Below are 27,055 nucleotides of genomic sequence, written 5' to 3' on the forward strand. Positions count from 1 at the left end.
ATCTCCTATGGAATACAGCTCATAGCCTCATTCCTCATAAAAACGAAACGTTTTGAGCCTCATCAGCTCTTCTGCAAAATCTCTCTAAGTTCTAGCCCAACAGAATGACTTGCAGACTCATGAAGTTTGTATCTGCATGTGTTTCCACACACTGTGTGTCTGGGAAAGATGCACTCTTGCATCAAGACTCAGATCAGTTTATACTAATTTTAATGCTCCTTAAGCGCTGATGCCGCCCAGAGATAGACCTCCCTTCCGTGTTATATTACCTTGTATAGATCCCTCGTTTTTCCTCCCATGTATTTCATGTAGTGTAATTATTTGTTTGCATGGTTGTCTATTCCACTGTACAGGGAAGTCTATGTGGGCAGAGACCTTGTAGAATTAACCTTTCCATTTCAGTCCAGTATTTTTATTTCATCTTTTCTAAAGAAGAGGGAACAGCTGATGTGCATTATCCTCTTTTCTAATGTCTTTATTGAATGTGTTACAATATTGTTTCTGTTTTATGTTTTGGCTTTTTGGCCAAGAGGCATGTGGGATCTCAGCTCCCTGACTAGGGATCGAACCTGCACCCCCTGCACGGGAAGCAGAGATATCGTTCGGTTCAGTTTAGAAAAAAAATTTTTTCTAAAATATAGCTATTTTCCTAATATTAATTACTCACTTCTATGGTTCTTTAAATTGATATATAATTCACCTATCATAAAACTCTCCCTTTTAAAGTATACAATTCAGCGGCTTTTACTATATTTACCAAGTTGTACAGCCACCACCACTATATGATTCCAAAATATCTCTAATCCTGGAACATTTTTATTATCCCCCAAAGAAACTCTGACCCTATTCCCTGTCACTCCCGAAACCCATCCCCTCTCTAGATCAACTAATCTATTTTCCACCTCCACACATTTGTCTGTTTTGACCACTTAATATAAGTGGAGTTATACAATATGTGGTCTTTTATGTCTGGCTTCTTATACTTAGCATGTTTTCAAGGTTCATCCAGGTCATAGCATGCACCACTCCCTTTTATGAGTGAATAACATTCCACTGTTTGGATATACCATATTTTGTGAACCCATTCTTCAATCAACTGACGTTTGGATTTTTCTGCTTTTGACTACTGTGAATAATGCTTCTGTGAATATTAATATACAAGTCTCTCTGTGGACATATGTTTTCAATTCTCCTTAGGCATCTATAAGGAATGGAATTGTTGGGTCACATGATAAGTCTAGGCTTCCCAGGTGGCTCAGAGGCAGAGAACCTGCCTGCCAATGCACAAGGTGTTGGAGACGTGGGTTCAATCCCTGGGTTGGGAAGACCCCATGGAGAATGAAATGGCAACCCACTTCAGTATTCTTGCCTGGGAAATTCCATGTCAAAGAAGCCTGACAGGCTACAGTTCATGGGGTTGCAAAGAGTAGGACATGACTGAGCGACTGAACACACACACACCTGATAACTCTGTTTAACTTAAAAATATATATATATTTTTTGGCTGCACCAGGTCTTAGTTGTGTCATATAAACTCATATAAATGCAGCATGTGCGATCTAGTTCCCTGACCGAGGATTGAACCCAGGCCCCCTGCATTGGGGGTGCAGAGTCTTAGCCATTGGACCATCAGGGAAGTCCCCATTTAACTTTTTAAGCAACTGACAAATTGTTTTCCAAAGTGACTATACAATTTACATTCCCATGATCTATATATGAGGGTTCCAATTCCCCTACATCCTCATTAATATTTGTTATTGTCCATCTTTTTTTTTTTATTACAACCTTCTTAGTGGATATGAACCAGTAGTTCATTCTAGTTATAAGGGTTTGATATAATCCTCCTGTAAAAGGGTTATAAAGAGTTCCGTTCTATCTAAAATCAGTATAAAAATATTTTGTTTTATACAACTCTTTAATAACTTTAAGACTCTCAGAAGACAGATATTCGTTTTCTTATCTAAACATCTTTAATGTTTCATAGGACTATAGCATATTTTAAATTATTTATTATTCCTATGATTCTTCCAAGACTCTCTTCTCTTTCCCCCCTTTAGGGGCAATATATAGTCCCCAAATACAAAGTTCTTAATTAAGATTTACATATTATTTTTGAGGGAAAAAATACTTTCTAGCTCCCATCTTCCTATTTATCCTATATCTGTAAGCATCATATGACAATGTAAGGCTAAGGATTGAGACAACAGGTTTAATCTGTTGTCCTTTATGACTCTAGATTTTTTTTTTCTTTTTATTTGGAGATGTTGGCAAAAGTCTCTTGAAAGTCCTAACACTGCAGAAAACGGCCTGCATTTAGTTCATTAGTTCTTAACAGTCTTTCCTGGTTACCAGCTCTTACCTTGTTTGTCTGCCATTAGCCCACCTGTCTTAGCATTATTTGAAAACTTTCATAAACGTTCTGTAAATTCCTTTCTGTTGCCTAATATGGCATTCAGTATAGACAGTGGGGTTTAGAAATTGGATGATTTATTTGAACATGAGGTAGGGCAAAGTGACATTTGTTATAGTGGTTGTTCGTACCTTTACACACACATTCCCTTGGCTGAATCTTTCAAATGAGGTGACTGTGATTGTGACCAGGCCTCTAGCCTCCAGTAGAGAAGAGGATTATTTTATTTTACACAAAAAAATGGTGACAATGATTTGCCCAGATGGATTTTCCAAGCTGATAAGTTAGGGCCAAATGCTGCAGGCCATTTTCTGCAGTGTTAGGGCTATTGAGAGACTTTTGCTGACATGTCCAAATATATTCTGTTGGGGTCATTGCTCTGTTTTTCCCATGTTTATATAAATAGCATTGCAATGATCTTGTGTTCACACACTTCTTAAGCATTTCTCAGTTTTGTTTGTAGGCTTTTGCTGCTAAGTTGCTTCAGTCGTGTCCGACTTTGTGTGACCCCATAGATGGCAGCCCACCAGGCTCCCCCGTCCCTGGGATTCTCCAGGCAAGAACACTGGAGTGGGTTGCCATTTCCTTCTCCAATGCATGCAAGTGAAAAGTGAAATGAAGTCGCTCAGTTGTGTCCAACTCCTAGCGACCCCATGGACTGCGGCCCACCAGGCTCCTCCATCCATGGGATTTTCCAGGCAAGAGTCCTGGAGGGGGTGCCATCGCCTTCTCCAAGGCTTTTAGCTAAGTCATTGACTAAATACTTCATTCATTCATTAATTCACAGTTTATTCACCCTGGATCCACAGTGTTGTGCCTATGGTTTTCATTACTATTAGTATTAGAACATTTTATATCCTCTAAGACCTCTCCGACTTTTCCTCTAAGCCATCACACATTTATAGAGTTGTATATAGCCTAATCCACCCATTCCATATAACCTTACTTACCTTAGACATCCTAGCTTAAATATTAAAACTTAACCTTCACATGAGTGCATATCGGAACATCCAGCTTGGTGTCACTTCACTTGTGCAAATGTGCACAACTAAACATTAATCACCATATTATTCACCTTACCAATTATACACAATTATTTTATTTTGTCCTATAAGTCTAAAGTAATAAGAATTCATGTCTCTATCTCTTAATATATAATGATTTTTTTTAAAGTAAAGCAAATTATGTGTGTAGAAGAAAAATTCATACAACATGCTTAAACACATGGGAGTTACATTAGCTTAAATATGTTTCATCTGTGATGGATGGTCAGGCCTCATTTTTATCCACTAAGGCAATCTGATTATAAAACACTTCATTGTGTGTCTTGTAATTTGTTACCCTGACTTTTCCTAAGAGGGTTAATATTCTTAGTTGATTCTCCAGTTAGGATCGATACTGGCAAGCATCCAACTTCCCCAGTTCAAATATATCTTTCTCACCAGTAAATGTTCTTGCTTTTGTTGTTTACATCTGTAACAAAATTGCACTTAATTTGAGCCAGTGGGAGATCTGATAATGAGCCATAAAGAATTATTCTCTGTCCCTCCTCCCCCAAGGATATCATGCTTACCCAACTAAAAGTTGGAGGCAGATTAATTTTCCTCAAATATATGAAAAGGAAGTATAGACATGGCTATCACTTTAGCAATTAGAATTAAAAGATGTGCTGCCCAGTGGACATCCCAGTTATCATGCAGTTTACGTCATGAGGGATTTGTCACTTCTGTAATTAGCACATATACCTGCATAGTCTGGGACCTTCGGGTGTGTCTGTAAATGAGAGGTTGCATCCAGAGTTCCCTTAGGTACTGCATCATTTGCTTCCAACTGGATGTGCAATCAATCACATATTCACTGTCCATAAACTTGAGCAAAATGTAGCACTGGGCTTGCATGACATGCTTTTATGGTTACAGATCTTCTCTAATCCTTCAAATTTGCTTTGAACTAAATACTCCAACAAATACCATATTTCTAGAAAAAATTTCTTTCACTACCAGTTACATTCAGTTTCTCTAAGGAAGCAAATGCACCTTGACCTCCAAATAATAAATTCAGTGATCTTCCTAGGTACTATTCTATGTCCTTTATCATTAAGTAATAATTTTCACAGGCTTCCCAGGTGGCTCAGTGGGTAAAGAATCCATCTGCAATGCAGGAGACGCGGGTTTGATCCCTGGGTCAGGAAGATTCCTTGGAGAAGAGCATGGCAACCCACTCCAGTATTCTTGCCTGGAGAATCCCATGGACTGAGGATCGTAGCAGGCTATGGTCCATAGAGTCTCAAAGAGTTGGGTATGACTGAAGTGACTTAGCATGCAGGCATGCATACAGTAACTTTCAACAACTTTAGAGCTCAGGGATCTAAAGTTCCTTTCTCTTATTTTGTTGGCTTCATTTGTCAAATTCTTGTCCATAGAATCCCAACTTTAGTGGCAATACTCTGCTGGATTAAGACTGGATCTTACAGAATAGATGCCCAGCTCTGATCTAAGTTTATAGAGCCAGGTAAAGCCTCGGTTCTCCTATGTACAAAATTGATAAAAGCTGGATCAAGATGGTGGAATGGAAGCACATGGAGCTTACTTCCTTCCACAAATACATCAAAAATACATGTACATGTGTAACAATTCTCATAGAATACATGCAGAATGCTGGCAGAAGATCTCATCTGACCAAAAATGCAAGAAAGATCACCATGTAACCAGGTAGGATGAGAGAAAAGCATATTTTTAATCAACTTCACCTTTTCCAAAACCTACAATTACACTTTGTTGTTAGGATGGGGCCTGCAGTGCTGTGAAAGAGGAAAGGTTCCCTCACCCTGGGGCTGGGGGGGCTTCATCAGCAGTGAGATCAGCTGGGACAGAAAGAGAGCTTCAGCGGCTCAGAGGAAATGCAGCAGCTGGACTGTGGCAGGCAGGACAGAGAGAGAGGGCTGCACAGAAGGTCCTGACCGTCTCGCTGGAGTCCCCAGCCCAAGGACGCGTGTCTGCTGGTGGCTTTCACTGTGGTGCTGGATGTTTGATACAATTAACAAGACAATGAGAGACAAAAACTTTGGCTTCTGTACTAGGATACTGGCATTAAATAGAAGTGATGCTTGTTTGAGTGGGAATTCATCCTGTAAGTGGCCGTCTTATTTGTGAATATTTTTTGTTATTGTGACTTTTTACTTTCCTCTTACCTACTGGGGCTCAGTAAATGAATACTTACATAAAATCTCCCTAACTCTTCCATATTATTGAGAAAGCTAAACATGGGATTATATCCATAATACTTACACACCTGATATATATCAATCAAACCATACATATTAGTGATTGTTATTATTATCATTATTCTACCAACATTCTTTAACAAAGATAGTTAACCACAAACAGTTAGTCTTTGGGGGTACCCACTAACAAAACGGATTTAACCATGTAGCCATTCACAAGCTTTTATGTTCATAGATCACTACAGTGAGCTGGGCTCACTTTATTTATTTAATTAGCTCATTTAATTTATTCAATCCACCAGAGTTTACTTCTTCAAACCAACTAACAAAAAAATACTTTTTATAAATTCTGTAGCCCAATCCATTCATGCTGTTTTTCCTCTTCAAAGGGCAGACACAGAAAGTACAGACCAAGAGTTTAGGACTTTAAGTCAGAGACTGAAAAGCAGAATAGTTTCTGGCAGAATCAATATGAAAGACCAGGGCTCCAATCTCTTTAGAGACTTTGCCTCCTTCCTTTCCTCCATTTTATTTTTATTCAGTTTGCTGAATCCTCTTTAAGCTAAAATAGAAATCAAATGTAAGATCCAATCATTACGATTTTTTTTTTTTTGAGACTGGTGAAAAGAGCCAAAAAAATGATGATAAATGGAAAGATAAACAGTCCTGGTTGAGAACATTTGGTGCCCAGTTCCTGGGACTTGCTGTCAAAATGGCCTTGCTAACAAATAAATTGACCTTGTATAGGATGGCTGCCATTTCTTCAGTTCTCTATCCCTTCTATCCTTGCTTCCACTCCTAGCTTTTTATTTATTTATTTTTTAAAGTGTGGGTTATCAGATCAGTAGATACTTTAATCTACTGACTGGTCCAGTGCATCTCAAAATTAAAGTGCTTAAAATCCCCTGGAGATTTTGCTAAAATGCAGGTTCTGACTCTGTAGGTCTGAAAGATAGTCTGCATTTCTAGCAAGCTCCCAGATGAGATTTATGCTGCTGCTCTAGGGCCAAGGCCCACACTTACAGGGGCAAGAATTTAGTATATTCCCAGGAATGTTGGGTAGGATGAAATGAAAACCCTTACTGAAGAGTAAAGAGTTTTTCCTTTATAAACATTGCTATATAAAAGGAAAGGAAATTAAATTGGTCTTTTTAGCACTACTTGGGTTTGCAAAGGCATGCTAGTTACTCTATTTCTGGTCTTTCAATGATATTTCAAAATAATAATATTGCTTTTATTACAATAAATTGAAAATAATAATATCCCTTTTATTATAATAAAAGGAAAATAATAATATTCCTTTTATTAAGAATCAACTTTGCTTTTGAGTATCAGCACAGAGCTCTCATGTTTTCCAAGTTACTTCATGACTTCTTACATTTTAGCCCTCAAGGGAACCCTTATATTTATTCTAATTAGAATGTAGATAACTGATAGTGTAAACAGATGGGAAATTGCCTACTGTGTGACATACGCTGTGGTAGGTGCTGGAGACACACTATGAATGAGGCATACATAGTATCTGCCCGCCCCTCCTTTTAACCAGGAAGGCGGCTTATGACTTTGTGCAGAAGAGAACACAGGCTGAGTTAGATAACTGCAGCAGAAACAGCTGGTAAGTGGCAAGGCTGAAATGTAAACCCAGTTCTTTTTGACTGTAAAACTCTTGCTTATAGCTCTTGAACTCATTCTGAATTGGGGATTGCCTACCCTCTCATCACCATAAATAACCAGGGTTTTGTATTTTTTAGTGTCCAAAAAAAGTTACTTCATTTCTCTTTCTTATCCTTTCAGGACAAAGCTGCTGACTCTATAGTAATAGCTGCCAAAATATTTATAAATAAACATCCCATCTTCAAGCACAAGTAATCCAAACGTACACAATATTTTAAGACTGTTTTGCAATTAGATACTTTTTCTCACTTTACTGTGATTTCCTACTGTTCTATCTCTTGTCCTGGATGACTAACTAAAACAGGTATTTTTTTTCAGAAAGGAAACTCCTACCACACACAGAAATCAATTCAAAGTGATGCTGGGATTTAAACGTGAAAGGTAAAACAATGAAGTTTATAGAGATAACCCAAGCGAATAACTTCATGAACTTTGAATGGGAAAAGATTTCTTAAGCAGAATATAAAAAACACTAATCAAAAAGGAAAGTATTGATGTATCAATTCAATTCAGTCACTCAGTCGTGTCCGACTCTTTGCGACCCCATGGACTGCAGCACTATATTAAAACTTCTGTTGATAAAATAGAGTATTAAGAAAAGCAAGCCACAAAGCAGAGGATATTTGCAATACACAAACCAAAAGAGAATCCCCCCCACAATCCAACAGATCAGTAAGAAAAAAGATAGAAAAAATATTACAATATGTTGTAAAAGACTTACATGGATGGATACTTGACAAAAAAGCATAGCCAAATTGCCAGTAACATATGAAAATGTTCTCAACTTCATTTGTCAAAGGGGAAATGCAAATTAAAACCACACTAAAATATCACCCTACACCTTCCAGAATGTCTAAAATTAAGAAGATTGACTATACCAATCTCAATCAATGGTTTAGAACAACTAGTACTCCTGCACATTACTAGGAGTATAAACTGATACAGCAGTTTCAGAAGATCTTTTCATGATAAACATTAAAACTGAACAAATGCACAGCCAATGACTCAGCAGTTCCGCTTGTAGGTACATATGCAACAGGTATGTGAGTTACAAAAGTCAGGTACATGAATATGCATATGCTTAAGCATTCATCATAGCCACAACTGGGAACAATTCAAATATCTATAAACACAGAATGGACAAGTAAACTTCATTTCATTCATTTAATGACATGCTAGATAGCAATGAACATGAACTGCTACATGTAACAAGAAGGGTGAAATCTCCTAAGATCCAACAAAAGAAGTCAAATACACATTGTATGATTCTGTCTATGTGATGGTCAAAAACAGGCAAAACTGATCTATAGTGTTAGAAGACAGGAGAGGTACTTTTGCATTGGAGGCACCTGGCAGGGGCTCGAGGAGGACTTCCAGAACCCTGGAAATGTACTATTTCTTGATCCTGGTGGTGATTGCCAAGGTGTGTTCTTTTTATGAAAATTCACTGAGGTGTATACCTGTATATATGTAGGCAAATGCATATACTTTCCTATATGTATGCTATTTAAAATAAAACATGAAGGAGTAAAATTATTTAAAGTTTCTATTTTTAAGGTCATCTGTTACTAGTTTTTTTTTCCCTCTACAGCAAAGAAACAAGCATTTTCTTCCTTTTATTCCTTTGCCAGGCAAAACTGAAATCTTTCAAGCAAATTTTTATGTCATTTGTAAAATACATTTCTATTACTGCTTTTTGTCCCCAGGTTTTGCTTTTCAACATCACATCCATTTTGTGGTTTTCTTTTGAGATCTGAAACCGATCCTGTTTTTTTTTGTCTCTTTTCCATTTGCCTTTTATGTTTCAGTAGAGTTCTGGTAATAATCCCATTTGACCTTAGGACAAATGCATTATCATCATTAAACAAAGACCAGTCACCATGGGCCTGATGTATGACCTCATTCCATCTAACATTTAAGGACATAACAGTCTTCTAAGAATGATGGGACAATTGCTTCCTGAGGATGTGAGGCTTATTACTGAATAGACGCTCCATGAGGAAAAAAACAAAGCATAGATGCTGGGAGTAGAAACGGAGTTTATCCCGTCAACAGTGAACAGCCACCCTGTCCTCACAGCTGTGCACACTCTCCACTGCCCACGCCCAGTGCAGCCCATGCCAGCACATGGTAAGAATGATTGGAAAAGACACAGGTTCTGATAGACATGGGCTCATCAGACAGGGATTCAGACTCTAGATCTCACTAACAGTGTGTTGCTGAGCATGTGTTCAATCTCTCCGAACTTCAAATGACTTCTCTATAAAAACGAGGATAAAAATAACTACATCACAAAACAGTCACAGGCATTTCCATTACACAGACATATAAATGTCTCTAACATGATATTTAGCACATCTAGGTGTTCAAAGAATGAAACTCTTCTCTTTTCTATTCTTTTCCTTTTTAGGGAAAATATGTTGCTGCAATACTTTGCCATCATATATGAGTTTTTGATTCATAGCAATTTGGCTTTGGAGATGATAAGTTCTGGAATATTTATTTCATGAATGCATGTTGGATCCATATATCATTTCATACATACATTTTTTTTAACCTGTTGAATTTTCCAGATGCAATCTGTACTCAAAATGGGATAAGAAAATAATAATAACTGTAAAATTCCTTTAATGGGAAAGAATATATTTTAATATTTGATCCACTGTCTTAAAGGAATAGAGAGAAATAGTGTAAATGAGAATTTACTTTGTATTCTTAATTCTTACTTCAAAGCCTCACGAATCTGTAGACCTGAACATAAGTGTAGTGTTTTTAGAGAAATGCACATTTGGTTACTTCTGTCCCCAGCTCCAGTTTTATTAAGAGATGACTGACATGCATCACTTTATAAGTTTAAGTCATGGCTTGATTTACATTCATTGTGAAATCGATTCAGCTAGCATCTATCTTCTTACATAGATAAAACAAGACAAGAAATAAAAAAGGGGAAAACTCTTCCCTGTGATGTGAAAATTCTTAGGATTTACTCTCATAATAACTTTCCTATATTGGCATATCTTGGAGATATTGCAGGTTTGGTTCCTGCTGCTAAGTCGCTTCAGTCGTGTCCGACTCTGTGCGACCCCATGGACGGCAGCCTACCAGGCTTCTCTGTCCATGGGATTCTCCAGGCAAGAACACTGGAGTGGGTTGCCATTTCCTTCTCCAATGCATGAAAATGAAGTGAAAGTGAAGTCGTTCAGTTGTGTCTGACTGTTAGTGACCCCATGGACTGCAGCCTACCAGGCTCCGCCATCCATGGGATTTTCCGGGCAACAGTACTGGAGTGGGGTGCCATTGCCTTCTCCCTTGGTTCTAGACCACCACAATAAAGCGAATATCACAGTAAGGTGAGTCACATACTTTTTTGGTTCCCCAGTGCTAATAAAAACATATTTACACTATACTGCAGTCTATTAAGTGTGCAATAGCATTATGTTTAAAAAAATGTACAGACTTTAAGTTAAAATTTTTTATTACTAAAAAATGTTAACCATCCTCTGACAACTCAGGGTTGCCACAAACCTTCAGCTGTGAAAAATCTAACATCTCTGAAGTGCAAAGAAGAAAAGCACAATAATACAATATGCCCACGTATCATTCTTCAGTGTTAGCCATGGTCATCATGTTGCACATTACATCCCCAGTGATTATTTATCTCATAACTGGAGGGTTGTAACCTTTGACCATGCTCCTCTCATCCCTACTCCCTCACCCTCTCCTCTGGTAACCACAGGTCTGATCTCCTTTTCTATGAGTTTGGGTTTCTGTTTGTTTGTTTTAAGATTATAAGTGAGATCATACAGCATTTGTCTTTCTGTATCTGACTTACTTCACTTAGCAAAATGCCTTCAAGATCTATCCAAGGTCTTACATCAGATCAGATCAGATCAGATCAGTCGCTCAGTCGTGTCTGACTCTTTGCGACCCCATGAGTCGCAGCATGCCAGGCCTCCCTGGCCATCACCAGCTCCCGGAGTTCACTCAGACTCACGTCCATCGAGTCAGTGATGCCATCCAGCCATCTCATCCTCTGTCGTCCCCTTCTCCTCCTGCCCCCAATCCCTCCCAGCATCAGAGTCTTTTCCAATGAGTCAACTCTTCGCATGAGGTGGCCAAAGTACTGGAGTTTCAGCTTTAGCATCATTCCTTCCAAAGAAATCCCAGGGCTGATCTCCTTCAGAATGGACTGGTTGGATCTCCTTGCAGTCCAAGGGATTCTCAAGAGTCTTCTCCAACACCACAGTTCAAAAGCATCAATTCTTTGGTGCTCAGCTTTCTTCACAGTCCAACTCTCACATCCATACATGACCACAGGAAAAACCATAGCCTTGACTAGATGGACCTTTGTTTGGCAAAGTAATGTCTCTGCTTTTCAATATGCTATCTAGGTTGGTCATAACTTTTGTTCCAAGGAGTAAGCGTCTTTTAATTTCATGGCTGAAGTCACCATCTGCAGTGATTTTGGAGCCCCCAAAAATAAAGTCTGACACTGTTTCCACTGTTTCCCCATCTATTTCCCATGAAGTGATGGGACCAGATGCCATGATCTTCGTTTTCTGAATGTTGAGCTTTAAGCCAACTTTCTCACTCTCTTCTTTCACTTTCATCAAGAGGCTTTTTAGTTCTTCACTTTCTGCCATAAGGGTGGTGTCATCTGCATATCTGAGGTTATTGATATTTCTCCCGGCAATCTTGATTCCAGCTTGTGCTTCTTCCAGTCTAGAGTTTCTCATGATGTACTCTGCATAGAAGTTAAATAAGCAGGGTGACAATATATAGCCTTGACGTACTCCTTTTCCTATTTGGAACCAGTCTGTTGTTCCATGTCCAGTTCTAACTGTTGCTTCCTGACCTGCATACAAATTTCTCAAGAGGCAGATCAGGTGGTCTGGTATTCCCATCTCTTTCAGAATTTTCCACAGTTTATTGTGATCCACATAACAGTAGGGGGTTTTCTTGTTCTTTTTATGGCTGAATAATATGCCATTGCATATATACACCACATCTTTATCCACTCATCCAACAATGGACACTGAGGATATTTCTATGTCTTAGCTATTGTAAATAATCGTGCTATGAACATGGGGGAGGGGTGCAGATTTCATGTTGAGTCAGGGTTTTTATTTTTTGAATATATTCCCAGAAGTGGAATTGATCACATGGTAATTCTATTTTTACTTTTTTGAGGGTATTCCATATTATTTTCCATAGCTGCTGCACCAATTTACAATCCTACCAATAGCACACAAGAGTTCCCTTTACTCCTACATCCATGCAAATCTGACTATATATATATTTTTTAATGGTAATCAGCTACAGCTGGGTTTTAAAAAATGTGTTACCTAGTAAAGCTGAAATGCCTGGAGGCGACCTTAATACTGAACATTCTTATTTTATTCTTAAAACTTATAGGAAGGTGAAGCAACTTGCCTAAGGTGGCCATTTAAAGTTAGGAGTCAAAAAAAATGTTAGGAGCCAATGAATCACCCACGCCTTTCTCTGAGTTCCAAGTGGCAGAAAGTAGCCATAAATGTTGGGAACAAGTCAGTGTATTAATGGTTTGTAAAGCTGAAATAGAAAATGCAGCTGAGACTCCAAGTTGAAATGGCAGTGTTCTGTAACTCTGACTCAAAGTGGACATCTAGGAGCCCTTTGGCAGGTGGAGTTGGCTCTGCAAAGCCGACTCCACCGGCATGTGCCTACCAATCTCATGGAGGAGACCAGGTCTGCCTGGCAAGCTCAGATGCTGCAGAGTGCAGGTCAAGAGAGAAAGATGGGCCCTCCTGGATTCTGTGCAATGACCCTCCTCAGATAATGTCCCCTGGCTAGAGAATGTTTGTAGAGCAACAGGTGTTTTTACCATGTCAGAAAATATTTATCTGAAATGCTACTTGCTCTGTAATTTTACGTAAGAGTATTAATTTGTTTAGCTTGCTTCTTCAAACTACTTACATCAGGGAAAATGACAAGCTAGAACATACCCACATGATCATTAATGACAGATTATTACTATGATTATTATTATTTTGGCTATCACTTTTCTTATTGTATTGTAGATACTCCCCCTAGCATCAAACAATCTAATGTAATGCCTTGCAACGAGAAGTCCTTGGAGGATTACACGAAGTGCTGTCTCTGTGCTTATTCAAACTGATATGGAGTTAGGCCTGCAAATCCTCTAGGAGATCCTTTATAGTTCCAAACTGAAAAACTGCTCCATAAAACTGTGAAGCCTGAAGAGAAAGAAAGAAAAAAAAGCCACATCAAGGCTAAGCACTGTTTACCACATGGCAGCCAAGATAAAATTAGGTGAAAGAATATTAAGAACCTCACAGTGAAATATAAGTAGGAAACTATAACTATCATCTTATTAAGTCACCTCATTAACAAATCGGTTTGGTGTTAGTATAGGGATAAACATGGGCAGCCTTTGCAGACACACGGTATTAATTTACTTCTTTATACTCCTATCATGTCACAAAAGGCTTTGAAGCATCTAAACCGTTGTTTGCTTGCTTGCTTGCTTTTCAGGTATTTGGCACCCAACACAATTGCATTTAACAGTGTGGCTATGAACAAAAAAGCTCAGTGAATAATTCATACATGTAGTCTTTGTAATTTGTTAAATCCTCTGTGCATCTGGAAAACTCCAGGAACTAAAATAATAGAAAGATTTGGGAGGGTTGACATTAAAAGGCACTGCATCCTGTCTCCATGAGGAACCAACAACTCTCAAGAGAAATACACATGTTAGTTTTATGACTTGGTAACACTCAGGTTCTTTCACTTCACCTCTTTCTCACTTGACTCTTTTTCTCTTTCCTCCAAATAAAGTCTGGCTTTTAAATAGAGAATAAATGAACTCAATAAACCAAGCTTCCATCTCTGTAATCTTCTATCACAAATTAAAGATATTTCACACAGTTTTGACCATAAAGCATAGGTTTAAAGGGATATATATATATATATATTTTTCATGTAAATAGTAAAAATGGATTATGCAGCTCTATTTTTAGCTTGGTGAGTGGCTACCTTACAATGGTACTTCTTTCCATTCCTATTAATGGAAAGTGTAACCTACATATGCTGTGAAAGAGATATTGTTTGGTCTGCTCTCCTTCATTGGACTTAAATTTCTGTGTTCTCTAGACTACAGAATGTAACACCCTACTCCTGCAACTGTTATGTCTTTTGTTGACAGAGACAGCTTGGAACCTGTATGTACATGGGTTGGTTTCACTGGGTCATGATTATTCTCATAAGTGTTTTATCACTATGACACATCACTCATTTTAATCATTCCCCCATTCCAAAGATTCTGAAAAGCCTGCTCAGAACATAAGACTATCTCTTCAAAGCCCTTGCTGCTCTTTGGTTTATGAACTGAAACTGGTGGTTCGTCTGTTTCAGCAGTTCTTAACATAGGGTACAAGAACAGAATGTTGTCCTTTTGTTTATTAATCCCTGTAGGGATTTTAGAAAATATACGTGATGATTTCCAAGTGGGGCCCAGATATCAGAATGTGTTTTAATTTCCCTCACCCCTTCCCAGGACGATGCTACTGAGCCTTCAGGATTCAGAGTTACAGAGCTATTTATACAACTGCCTGTGCCATCTGAAGAGCTAACACTGTCTAATGGTGTAATAGACCCCATAGTCAGACTGTCTTGTTTCAAATCTGCTGACCAGTTTTAACCAGTGTGACTTTAAGCAAAGTACTTAGCCATTCTGATCCTCAGTTTCCTCATTTGCAAAACGTGGATGGTAATAGTAGAACATACATCATACATATAAAACAACCAGAATAGTGTCTGGCACGTAACAAGTAGTATAAAAGTATATTGATAAATATTTAATGCTCACTTCCAGTCTATTTTTTCATTTTAAAATTTCTCCCAAATGTTAAGGAGAACTTTATTTATGTGTACATGGTTTATGCATTTTAAGTGGTTAGCGAGCTGGTGTTCCTAAATAAAACACTAAGATTTTCTACTGTTTCATCATCCCCATAATCACCCAGCATGTGCTCAAGGAAGTCCAACTAAATGATTATACTATTTAATTAAAATTTTATTATTTATACCCTCACTTTATTCTAAGAGGGTTTGTCCAGGCTCTTACAAAATACATACGGAACATAACAAGCTCAAGAACTAAGTAATAAAATCAAAGCAAAAGATAAACAAGGGTAGGAAAACAAATTAGCCTTTTAAATTTGGCTCCCAAGAAGGCACCCTATAAGGTCGTATATTCTTTTAGTTCAGGCCCATATCATTCATTCAAGGCTAAATTCAGAGGGTTATTTTACACTATCTGTACAATAGCTTTCCTGGCAACACAAGAAATAGAAAGATGACTTTCACTATTGCTATGTTCATAGCAGGAAAATTTAGGCTCTAAGAACAAGGCAAATTATTCCAGATGATTTTATGTTAGAAACACTTAAATACTGATATTCAGATATGATTTGTTTTACCCCAAAATGGCCTATTCCAGGTCATTTTAGTCAAAGTCATTTTAGTCCATCAAGTTAAAGCTATGGCTTTTCCAGTAGTTATGTATGGATGAGAGAGTTGGACCATAAAGAAGGCTGAAGTGAAGTCGCTCAGTTGTGTCCGACTCTTTGCGACCCTGTGGACTGTGTCCATGGGATTTTCCAGGCAAGAGTACTGGAGTGGGTTGCCATTTTCTTCTCCAGGGGAATCTACCATCTGAGCCACCAGGGAAGTCTCGAAGAAAGCTGAGTACTGAAGAATTGATGCTTTTGAACTGTGGAGTTGGAGAAGACTCTTGAGAGCCCCTTGGACTGCAAGGAGATCAAACCAGTCAATCCTGAATATTGACTGGAAATCAGTCCTGAATATTCATTGGAAGTACTGATGCTGAAGCTGAAGCTCCAATATTTTGGCCACCTGATGCGAAGAACTGACTCATTGGAAAAGACCCTGATGCTGGGAAAGATTGAAGGTGGGAGGAGAAAGGGACAATAGAGGATGAGATGGTTGGATGGCATCCCTGACTCGATGGACATGAGTTGAGCAAGCTCCAGGAGTTGGTGAGGGACAGGAAAGCCTGGTATGCAGCAGTCCATGCGGTTGCAAAGAGTCGGACACGACTGAACAAATGAACTGACCTGAACTGAAAATGGCTTAATTTATATAACAATATTAGATAAAACATAAAGCTGTTAAAATACCTGCTAGACGATACAACCCCATAAAAGACAACGGTTTACATTCAACTATTCAAAGAACTGAGCCTAAAATGCATGCCAGATATGGCATTTATTTCCATTTCTACGATCCACTTTTATCAAAGCATGCAACTGCTTGTGGTTAGCTCTTAACTCTATAAAAGGAGACTAATGAGAAGTTGAGAAGTTTGGCCTAGCAGTCATCCACAATCTCCTCTGGACATCCTTCCCCTGTGTTGTCAAACAGCTGTCACAAGTACACCCTACAGCCCGATCTGCAGGGCACCCATCCTGGAAAACTGCCTGCAGGCAGATAGCTTAGGGTGTATTTCCCTCAGCAGCCAGAAAATGTGCCGTGTTCTTGTGGACTAACCCACTAAGACAAGAGAAAGACAAAATAACTGTCAAGTCTAAATTTGTTAGAAAGCCACTTAGGGCTTCAACACTTTCACTGTCAGGCTCGACTGTGGCAACATTTCATTCTCTGAGTCAGAAGAGGAGGGTTGGAGATGGTTCATATTAGTCGCTGACGATGTTAAACTCATGATTGTTTGGTTTGGCGAATCTATTTCCAGGCTAAAACTTTTCAGGGATCTTAAAAGTTACAGTGCCTCCCAGGACACCCCAGTGGAATTTGTGTATTAGTGTATATGTTATATTCCCTCCCCCTACAGTTAATGCATCCTAATTTCACTGAAACTGATAGGTTGGCAAACAAAGCTAGAATCTCAGGTGAAAGTCTCCTGGTTACTCTGATTTTAGTTTTGATCTTAAATTTTAGTGTCTTATATTTCAGGCTGATAGTTTTTACTTCTATTCCTTATTTGTTGAGTCTTTTTATCATAAAAGAATTTTGGATTTTCTCAAATGCTGTCTGTGACTCTATTGAGATGATCATGTCATTTTCATCTTTTATTTAGCTAATATATTGTACGACTATGATTGGCCTTCCCTGGTGGCTCAGATGGTAAAGAATCCGCCTGCAATGCGGGAGACCTGGGTTTGATCCCTGGGTTGGGAAGATCCCCTGGAGTAGGGCATGGCAACCACTCCAGTATTCTTGCCTGGAGAATCCCATGGACACAGGAGCCTGGTGGGCTACAGTCCATGGGGTCTCAAAGAGTCGGACATGACTGACCGACTAAGCACAGCACATTACTGTGACTGGGGGATTCCCTGGTGGCTCAGATGGTACTGTATCTGCTTGCACTGCAGGAGACCCATTGATTTTCATATGTTGAGCCCACATTTTATTTCTGGGTTAAATCCCATTTGGATATTATTATTTTTAAATCATTGACCTAGAGCAATATTTCTCCATTATAAGCTTCAGAATGATAATTCCATTGTATGCTAACAGTTGCTCCATGAAAAAGGAGTTGCATTAAGTAAATGTGAGAAATGCTGGGTTATAGTTAAATAGTTTTCTTTATAGAAGACTATCTCAGAGAATATAATGTATTAATTGACTTTGCAAATCTCTAAGAGGGAGGTATTCATATTCATAGAGTGTTTATTATGTGCCAGGTATTCTGCTAGGCACTGGAAAGGTAGAAATGAAAAAAAGAGAAAAGAAATCTCTGTTCTGTGAAGTATACATTCTAGAAGAGAGGCAAACAATAAATATAAAAAATCATGCAAATTATAAAATGTTAGAGTACTATATATTACATAAAAAAGAAAAATCAGGTAAGCTCCTTGATGCCAGGCTTGAAAATAATTTCTTGGATTAGACACCAAAAGCAAAGGCAACCAAAGCAAATAATCAAATGGGACTACATTAAACTAAAAGGCTTCTGCACAGCAAAGGAAACCATAAACAAAATGAAAAGGCAACCTACTGAATGACAGAAAATCTGCAAGTCATCCATCTGATAAGGGGTTAATATAAAAAATATATAACTCAATAACTAAAAAGACAAACATGGGGGGAGCATCTGAATAGACATTTTTCCATTAAGACATACTCATGCCCAATTGGTACATGAAAAGGTGTTCTGTACCATCAATCATCAGGTCAGTTCAGTCCAGTTAGTTCAGCCGCTCAGTCGTGTCCGACTCTTTGTGACCCCATGAATTGCAGCATGCCAGGCTTCCCTGTCCATCACCAACTCCCAGAGCTCACTTAAACTCATGTCCATCGAGTCGGTGATGCCATCTGGCCATCTCATCCTCTGTCGTTCCCTTCTCCTCCTGCCCCCAATCCCTCCCAGCATCAGAGTCTTTTCCAATGAGTCAACTCTTTGCATGAGGTGGCCAAAGTACTGGAGTTTCAGCTTTAGCATCAATCCTTCCAAAGAATACCCAGGACTGATCTCCTTTAGAATGGACTGGTTGGATCTCCTTACAGTCTAAGGGACTCTCAAGAGTCTTCTCCAACACCACAGTTCAAAAGCATCAATTCCACAATGGAGTATTACTCAGCCATTAAAAAGAATACATTTGAATCAGTTCTAATGAGATGGATGAAACTGGAACCTATTATACAGAGTGAAGTAAGCCAGAAAGAAAAACACCAATACAGTATACTAACGCATATATATGGAATTTAGAAAGATGATAACAATAACTCTGTGCACGAGACAGCAAAAGAGACACTGATGTATAGATCAGTCTTATGGACTCTGTGGGAGAGGGAGAGGGTGGGGAGATTTGGGAGAATAGCATTGAAACATGTATAATATCATGTATGAAACGAGTCACCAGTCCAGGTTTGATGCACGATACTGGATGGTTGGGGCTGGTGCACTGGGACGACCCAGAGGGAGGGTATGGGGAGGGAGGAGGGAGGAGGGTTCAGGATGGGGAACACAGATATACCTGTGGCGGATTCATTTCGATATTTGGCAAAACTAATACAATATTGTAAAGTTTAAAAATAAAATAAAATTAAAACAAAACAAAAACAAAACAAACAAAAAAAAGCATCAATTTTTCAGCACTCAGCTTTCTTCACAGTCCAACTCTCACATCCATACATGACCACAGGAAAAACCATAGCCTTGACTAGACGAACCTTTGTTGGCAAAGTAATGTCTCTGCTTTTGAATATGCTATCTAGTTTGGTCATAACTTTCCTTCCAAGGACTAAGAGTCTTTTACTTTCATGGCTGCAGTCACCATCTGTAGTGATTTTGGAGCCCCCAAAAATAAAGTCTGACACTGTTTCCACTGTTTCCCCATCTATTTCCCATGAAATGATGGGACCGGATGCCATGATCTTCGTTTTCTGAATGTTGAGCTTTAAGCCAACTTTTTCACTCTCCGCTTTCACCTTCATCAAGAGGCTTTTTAGTTCCTCTTTAATTTCTGCCATAAGGGTGGTGTCATTTGCATATCTAAGGTTATTGATATTTCTCCCAGCAATCTTGATTTCAGCTTATGCTTCTTCCAGCCCAGCGTTTATCATGATGTATTCTGCATATAAGTTAAATAAGCAGGGTGATAATATACAGCCTTGACATACTCCTTTTCCTATTTGGAACCAGTCTGTTCCATGTCCAGTTCTAACTGTTGCTTCCTGACCTGCATATAAGTTTCTCATGAGGCAGGTCAGGTGGTCTGGTATTCCCATCTCTTTCAGAATTTTCCACAGTTTATTGTGATCCACACAGTCAAAGGCTTTGGCATAGTCAATAAAGCAGAAATAGATGTTTTTCTGGAACTCTCTTGCTTGTTCCATGATCCAGCAGATGTTGGCCATTTGACCTCTGGTACCTCTGCCTTTTCTAAAACCAGCTTGAACATCTGGAAGTTCATGGTTCACATATTGCTGAAGCCTGGCTTGGAGAATTTTGAGCATTACTTTACTAGCGTGTGAGATGAGTGCAATTGTGCGGTAGTTTGAGCATGCTTTGGCATTGCCTTTATTTGAGATTGGAATGAAAATTGACCTTTTCCAGTCCTGTGGCCACTGCTGAATTTTCCAAATTTGCTGGCATATTGGGTGCAGCACTTTCACAGCATCATCTTTCAGGATTGGAAATAGCTCAACTGGAATTCCATCACCTCCACTAGCTTTGTTCGTAGTGATGCTTTCTAAGGCCCACTTGACTTCACATTCCAGGATGTCTGGCTCTAGGTCAGTGATCACACCATCATGATTATCTGGGTCGTGAAGATCTTTTTTGTACAGTTCTGTGTATTCTTGCCACATCTTCTTAATATCTTCTGTTTCTGTTAAGTCCATACCATTTCTGTCCTTTATCAAGCCCATATTTGCATGAAATATTCCCTTGGTATCTCTAATTTTCTTGAAGAGATCTCTAGTCTTTCCCATTCTGTTGCTTTCCTCTATTTCTTTGCATTGATCGCTGAGGAAGGCTTTCTTTTCTCTCCTTGCTGTTGTTTGGAACTCTTCATTCAGATGCTTATATCTTTCCTTTTCTCCTTTGCTTTTTGCTTCTCTTCTTTTCACAGCTATTTGTAAGGCCTCCCCAGACAGCCATTTTGCTTTTTTGCATTTCTTTTCCATGGTGGTGGTCTTGATCCCTGTCTCCTGTACAATGTCACAAACCTCTGTCCATAGTTCATCAGGCACTCTATCTATCAGATCTGGTCCCTTAAATCTATTTCTGACTTCCACTGTATAATCATAAGGGATTTGATTTAGGTCATACCTGAATGGTCTAGTGATTTTCCCTACTTTCTTCAATTTAAGTCTGAATTTGGCAATAAGGAGTTCATGATCTGAGCCACAGTCTGCTCCGGGTCTTGTCAGGGGTGGCGGCCATGAGTGCCAGGCTGCGAAGGGGCAGGAGTGGCCAACAGGAGCTACCTAACGTCCGAGGTCAGGGGCAGGAGCCGGGGGGAGCTACCCAACACCCGAGGCCAGGGGCAGCGGCTGGGAGGAGTACCCCATGGCTGAGGTCAGGGGCGGCGGCCAAGAAGGGCAGCCCCACGTCTAAGGAGCAGTGAGTGCACAGGGGCAGGAGGGCCGAGAAGAGCTACTCCATGTTCAAGGTCAGGAGGGGCGGCAGTGAGGAGATACCCCTCGTCCAAGGTAAGGAGCAGCAGGTGCGCTTTGCTGGAGCAGGCATGAACCGATACCCCACGTCCAAGGTAAGAGAAACCCAAGTAAGATGGTAGGTGTTTCAAGAGGGTATTAGAGGGCAGACACACTGAAACCATAATCACAGAAAACTAGTCAATCTAATCACACTGGGACCACAGCTTTGTCTAACTCAATGAAACTAAGCCATGCTCTGTGGGGCCACTCAAGACCAGTGGGCATGGTGGAGAGGGCTGACAGAATGTGGTCCACTGGAGAAGGGAATGGCAAACCACTTCAGTATTCTTGCCTTGAGAACCCCATGAACCGTATGAAAAGGCAAAATGATAGGATACTGAAAGAGGAACTCCCCAGGTCAGTAGGTGCCCAATATGCTACTGGAGATCAGTGGAGACATTAACTCCGGAAAGAATGAAGGGATGGAGCCAAAGCAAAAACAATACCCAGCTGTGGATGTGACTGGTGATACAAGCAAGGTCTGATGCTGTAAAGAGCAATATTGCATAGGAACCTGGAATGTCAGGTCCATGAATCAAGGCAAATTGGAAGTGGTCAAACAAGAGATGGCAAGAATGAACATCGACATTCTAGGAATCAGCGAACTAAAATGGACTGGAATGGGTGAATTTAACTCAGATGACCATTATATCTACTACTGCGGGCAGGAATCCCTTAGAAGAAATGGAGTAGCCATCATGGTCAACAAAAGAGTCCGAAATGCAGTACTTGGATGCAATCTCAAAAACGACAGAATGATCTCTGTTCATTTCCAAGGCAAACCATTCAAGATCACAGTAATCCAAGTCTATGCCCCAACCAGTAATGCTGAAGAAGCTGAAGTTGAACGGTTCTATGAAGACCTACAAGACCTTTTAGAACTAACACCCCAAAGAAGATGTCCTTTTCATTATAGGGGAATGGAATACAAAAGTAGGAAGTCAAGAAACACCTGGAGTAACAGGCAAATTTGGTCTTGGAATACGGAATGAAGCAGGGCAAAGGCTAATAGAGCTTTGCCAAGAGAATGCACTGGTCATAGCAAACACCCTCTTCCAACAACACAAGAGAAGACTCTACACATGGACATCACCAGATGGTCAACACCAAAATCAGATTGATCATATTCTTTGCAGCCAAAGATGGAGAAGCTCTATACAGTCAACAAAAACAAGACCAGGAGCTGACTGTGGCTCAGATCATGAACTCCTTATTGCCATCAATCATCAGGGAAAAGCAAACCAAATCCATAATGAGATATCACCTTATACCTATTAGAATGGCTATTATATACAAAGTCAAGAAATAACGTTTCTTTTTTTTATTTTATTTTTAAACTTTACATCATTGAATTAGTTTTGCCAAATATCAAAATGAATCCACCACAGGTATACATGTGTTCCCCATCCTGAACCCTCCTCCCTCCTCCCTCCCCATACCATCCCTCTGGGTCGTCCCAGTGCACTAGCCCCAAGCATCCAGTATCGTGCATCGAACCTGGACTGGCATCTTGTTTCATACATGATATTTTACATGTTTCAATGCCATTCTCCCAAATCTTCCCACCCTCTCCCTCTCCCACAGAGTCCATAAGACTGTTCTATACATCAGTGTCTCTTTTGCTGTCTCGTACACAGAGTTATTGTTACCATGTTTCTAAATTCCATATATATGCGTTAGTATACTGTATTGGTGTTTTTCCTTGTAGCTTACTTCACTATGTATAATAGGCTCCATTTTCATCCACCTCATTAGAACTGATTCAAATGTATTCTTTTTAATGGCGGAGTAATACTCCATTGTGTGTATGTACCACTGCTTTCTTATCCATTCATCTGCTGATGGACATCTAGGTTGCTTCCATGTCCTGGCTATTATAAACAGTGCTGCGATGAACATTGGGGTACACGTGTCTCTTCCCCTTCTGGTTTCCTCAGTGTGTATGCCCAGCAGTGGGATTGCTGGATCATAAGGCAGTTCTATTTCCAGTTTTTTAAGGAATCTCCACACTGTTCTCCATAGTGGCTATACTAGTTTGCATTCCCACCAACAGTGTTCCCTTTACTCCACACCCTCTCCAGCATTTATTTTTTGTAGACTTTTGGATCGCAGCCATTCTGATTGGTGTGAAATGGTACCTCATAGTGGTTTTGACTTGCATTTCTCTGATAATGAGTGATGTTGAGCATCTTTTCATGTGTTTGTTAGCCATCTGTATGTCTTCTTTGGAGAAATGTCTATTTAGTTCTTTGGCCCATTTTTTGACTGGGTCATTTATTTTTCTGGAATTGAGCTGTAGGCGTTGCTTGTATATTTTTGAGATTAGTTTTTTGTTAGTTGCTTCATTTGCTATTATTTTCTCCCATTCTGAAGGCTGTCTTTTCACCTTGCTTATAGTTTCCTTTGATGTGCAGAAGCTTTTAAGGTTAATTAGGTCCCATTTGTTTATTTTTGCTTTTATTTCCAATATTCTGGGAGGTGGGTCATAGAGGATCCTGCTGTAATGTATGTCAGAGAGTGTTTTCCCTATGTTCTCCTCTAGGAGTTTTATAGTTTCTGGTCTTATGTTGAGATCTTTAATCCATTTTGAGTTTATTTTTGTGTATGGTGTTAGAAAGTGTTCTAGTTTCATTCTTTTACAAGTGGTTGACCAGTTTTCCCAGCACCACTTGTTAAAGAGATTGTCTTTAATCCATTGTATATTCTTGCCTCCTTTGTCAGAGATAAGGTGTCCATATGTGCATGGATTTATCTCTGGGCTTTCTATTTTGTTCCATTGATCTATATTTCTGTCTTTGTGCCAGTACCATACTGTCTTGATAACTGTGGCTTTGTAGTAGAGCCTGAAGTCAGGTAGCTTGATTCTTCCAGTTCCATTCTTCTTTCAGAAATAACGTTTCTAGGTACTTTTGCCCTAAGCATCTTTGCCACAAGCATTTTGCCACATTTTGCAGCAAAACTAATTGGCTATATGGCAATTTTTCTGTAAAAATAAAATGAATGGTTGATAGTTTGGTTTGATGTACAAAAAGCGTGACAGATGATGATGACTTTGCACCAAAAGTTGTTTTTGTTTTTTGTTTTTGAAATACAGTACATTGGAGGAGAAAGAGGCAAAATACCCATTTCCCACAGAACTTTAGAATGCCTCTCAATGGACATGTGACAATAATATTCCAAGAAAAACCAATAGTGTGGAAGGTTTACACAACACAGTACAAAGCTCAGTTATAAATAGGCATCCTAGTATTCGGGAAGTCTATCTAAATGAAAGAAGACATTTTAGTGGGAAAAAAAAAAGTACGATTCTGAACAAGGAGAAGCCAAAAAAAAGATATAAAATACTATGAAAAAAGACCTGGAAGACCAGTGTTTTGGTACAAGCCAAGAAATAAATTTTTTGGAGAAGTATTTCCATGAGTCTACACATATTTTAAAGGTATTCAAATATTTTCTATTTTGCAATAGTCTATTCCTTTCTGATGTTTCCTGTTTACATTCTTTTAATGTCCTTTTATTTTTTGTTACTTATCTTTTATGGCAAGACTGCCTTGTGGCTAAGTAGTTATGCGGCAAGAATGCTTGTGACAAAGATGAGGAAACCACCAGACATGAAAACAGCACATGTTGGTGAGGATACAGAGAAAAAGGGACCCTTATGGACTACTGCTGGGAATGTAAGTTAGTGCAGCCACTATGCAAAACAGTATGGGGGGAGGAGGCCTTCCAGTCTTAATAACAGAAGTCCATGTGATCTAGCAATTCCACTCCTAGGTATTTGCCTAAAGAAAAAACAAAAAACAAAAAAACCACTAATTCAAAAACATACATGCATCCCCATGCTCATTGCAGCATTATTTACAATAGCCAAGTCATGGAAACAACTTAACACTAACTGACAGATAAATGAATAAAGAAAGTACGGTATTATAAATAAATACAATGAAATATTATTCAGTCATAAAAAATGAAATCTTTCCATTTGCCACTGCCACTACATGGATGGACCTTGAGGGCATGACGCTAAGTGAAATAAGTCTAACAGAGAAAGAGGAATACCATATGATTTTACACGTGGAATCTTAAAAAGAAAACAAGCTCATAGATCCAGAGAACAGATTTGTGTTTACTTACCAGAGGTGGGGGGTGGAGCTCAGCAAAATGTGTAAAGGGGTAAAAGGCACAAGTACAGATTTTCAGTTACAAATAAATCACATGGATGTAATGTACAGCATGGTGACTATACTAAAAAATCATGTATTGCATATTTGACAGTTGCTATGACAGTAGATCTTTTTTTTAAATTTTATTTTATTTTTTAACTTTACAATATTGTATTGGTTTTGCCATATATCAAAATGAATCCGCCACAGGTATACATGTGTTCCCCAAAAGTACTCATCACAAGAAAAACATTGTTTTGGTAGCTATGTGTAGTAATGGACGCTAACTAGACTTCTTATAGTGATCATTTTGCAGTATATACAGATAACAAATCACTATGTTGTGTTCCTGAAACTAATATAATTTCATATTTCAATTACAATTAAGAAAAGAGAAAGTGAAAACTCATTTCAAAAGGCTTTGAAAATTCTGAGTAGGAGGATGGACAACACATCAAAATATTTATAGGACACTCAGGAAAGGCCTGGTTGAGAAGTGACATTAGAGAGAAATGTGAGAGAATAGCTTGTTCAAAAATAGCAATAAGGTCATTACGGCTGAAGCGGACTGATGGAGAAAGTGGTAGTAACATTCACTGCCTCTTACCTGGATTACTGCGGTAGATCCCAGACGAATTTCACTGTTTCAACTTTTGCTTCTTCCCCAACCCCATGGGTTGAGAGGAGTCTCTGTGTGTGTATAGTATGGTATGGAGGTACAGGTGGGGATGGGTAGGCAAAAATAAAAACACTGAAATTAGTTAAGGGTCTATTTCAGTAATCAAGATGAAAGAGGATGGGATTCAACCCATAAGTGAAGATGAGGAGAAGTGTTCATATTCCGGATGTTTTGAACATTGAATCAATAGGACTTCTTGGATAAGAGAAGAGAGAAGTTTGGATAAGAGGTATGAGAGAAAGATGTTAAAAATGACTTTAAATTTTGGTCTTGTGCAACTCTTAGGTTAGAGTTGCATCAACAGAGAAGGGACAGTATGTGGGTGGAGCAAGTTTCTGAAAGAGTCAAGATTTCAGTTTTGGAACACGTTGTACTTAGGATTTCTATTTAAAAAATGCAAACTAAGTATAGGAATTAACCCATGGTCTCTGTTGCTGACTTGATGAGATACATCTTTTACTTAATACCAGTACAGACACCAATCTGCCAAAACTTTACATTGTGGATAGCTAAAGATATTAAGAAATAGCCAGAATTAAACAGATGCTATTTATACTATTATTTAATTTGTACTTTCTCTCCCATTTTCCAAAAATCTGACTGGTTTTTAGAACTTGCCTTTTTTTTTTTTGTGGATTAAGGACCTCGCTCAAAGTATTTTTTGAACCTGTTTTACCAAAACAACCAGCCAACCCAACCCA

The 27,055-nt window shown here is 39.0% G+C and overlaps 1 long non-coding RNA gene across 1 annotated transcript; it reads right to left on the bottom strand.

The window, feature by feature from the left end:
• Positions 1–10,769: 10,769 nt before the first annotated feature.
• LOC147371228 (uncharacterized) lies at positions 10,770–26,578 on the bottom strand. Its single transcript, XR_015166005.1, has 2 exons — positions 26,283–26,578; positions 10,770–13,543 (listed from the first exon to the last, which is right to left on the bottom strand). It is a non-coding gene; the product is annotated as an uncharacterized LOC147371228 (long non-coding RNA).
• Between the last annotated feature and the right edge of the window lie 477 nt (positions 26,579–27,055).

The sequence above is a fragment of the Bos grunniens genome, chromosome 6 (assembly GCF_055505025.1).
Source record: "Bos grunniens cultivar Pamir isolate PY7600 chromosome 6, Bosgru_T2T1.0, whole genome shotgun sequence".
NCBI lineage: Eukaryota > Metazoa > Chordata > Mammalia > Artiodactyla > Bovidae > Bos > Bos grunniens.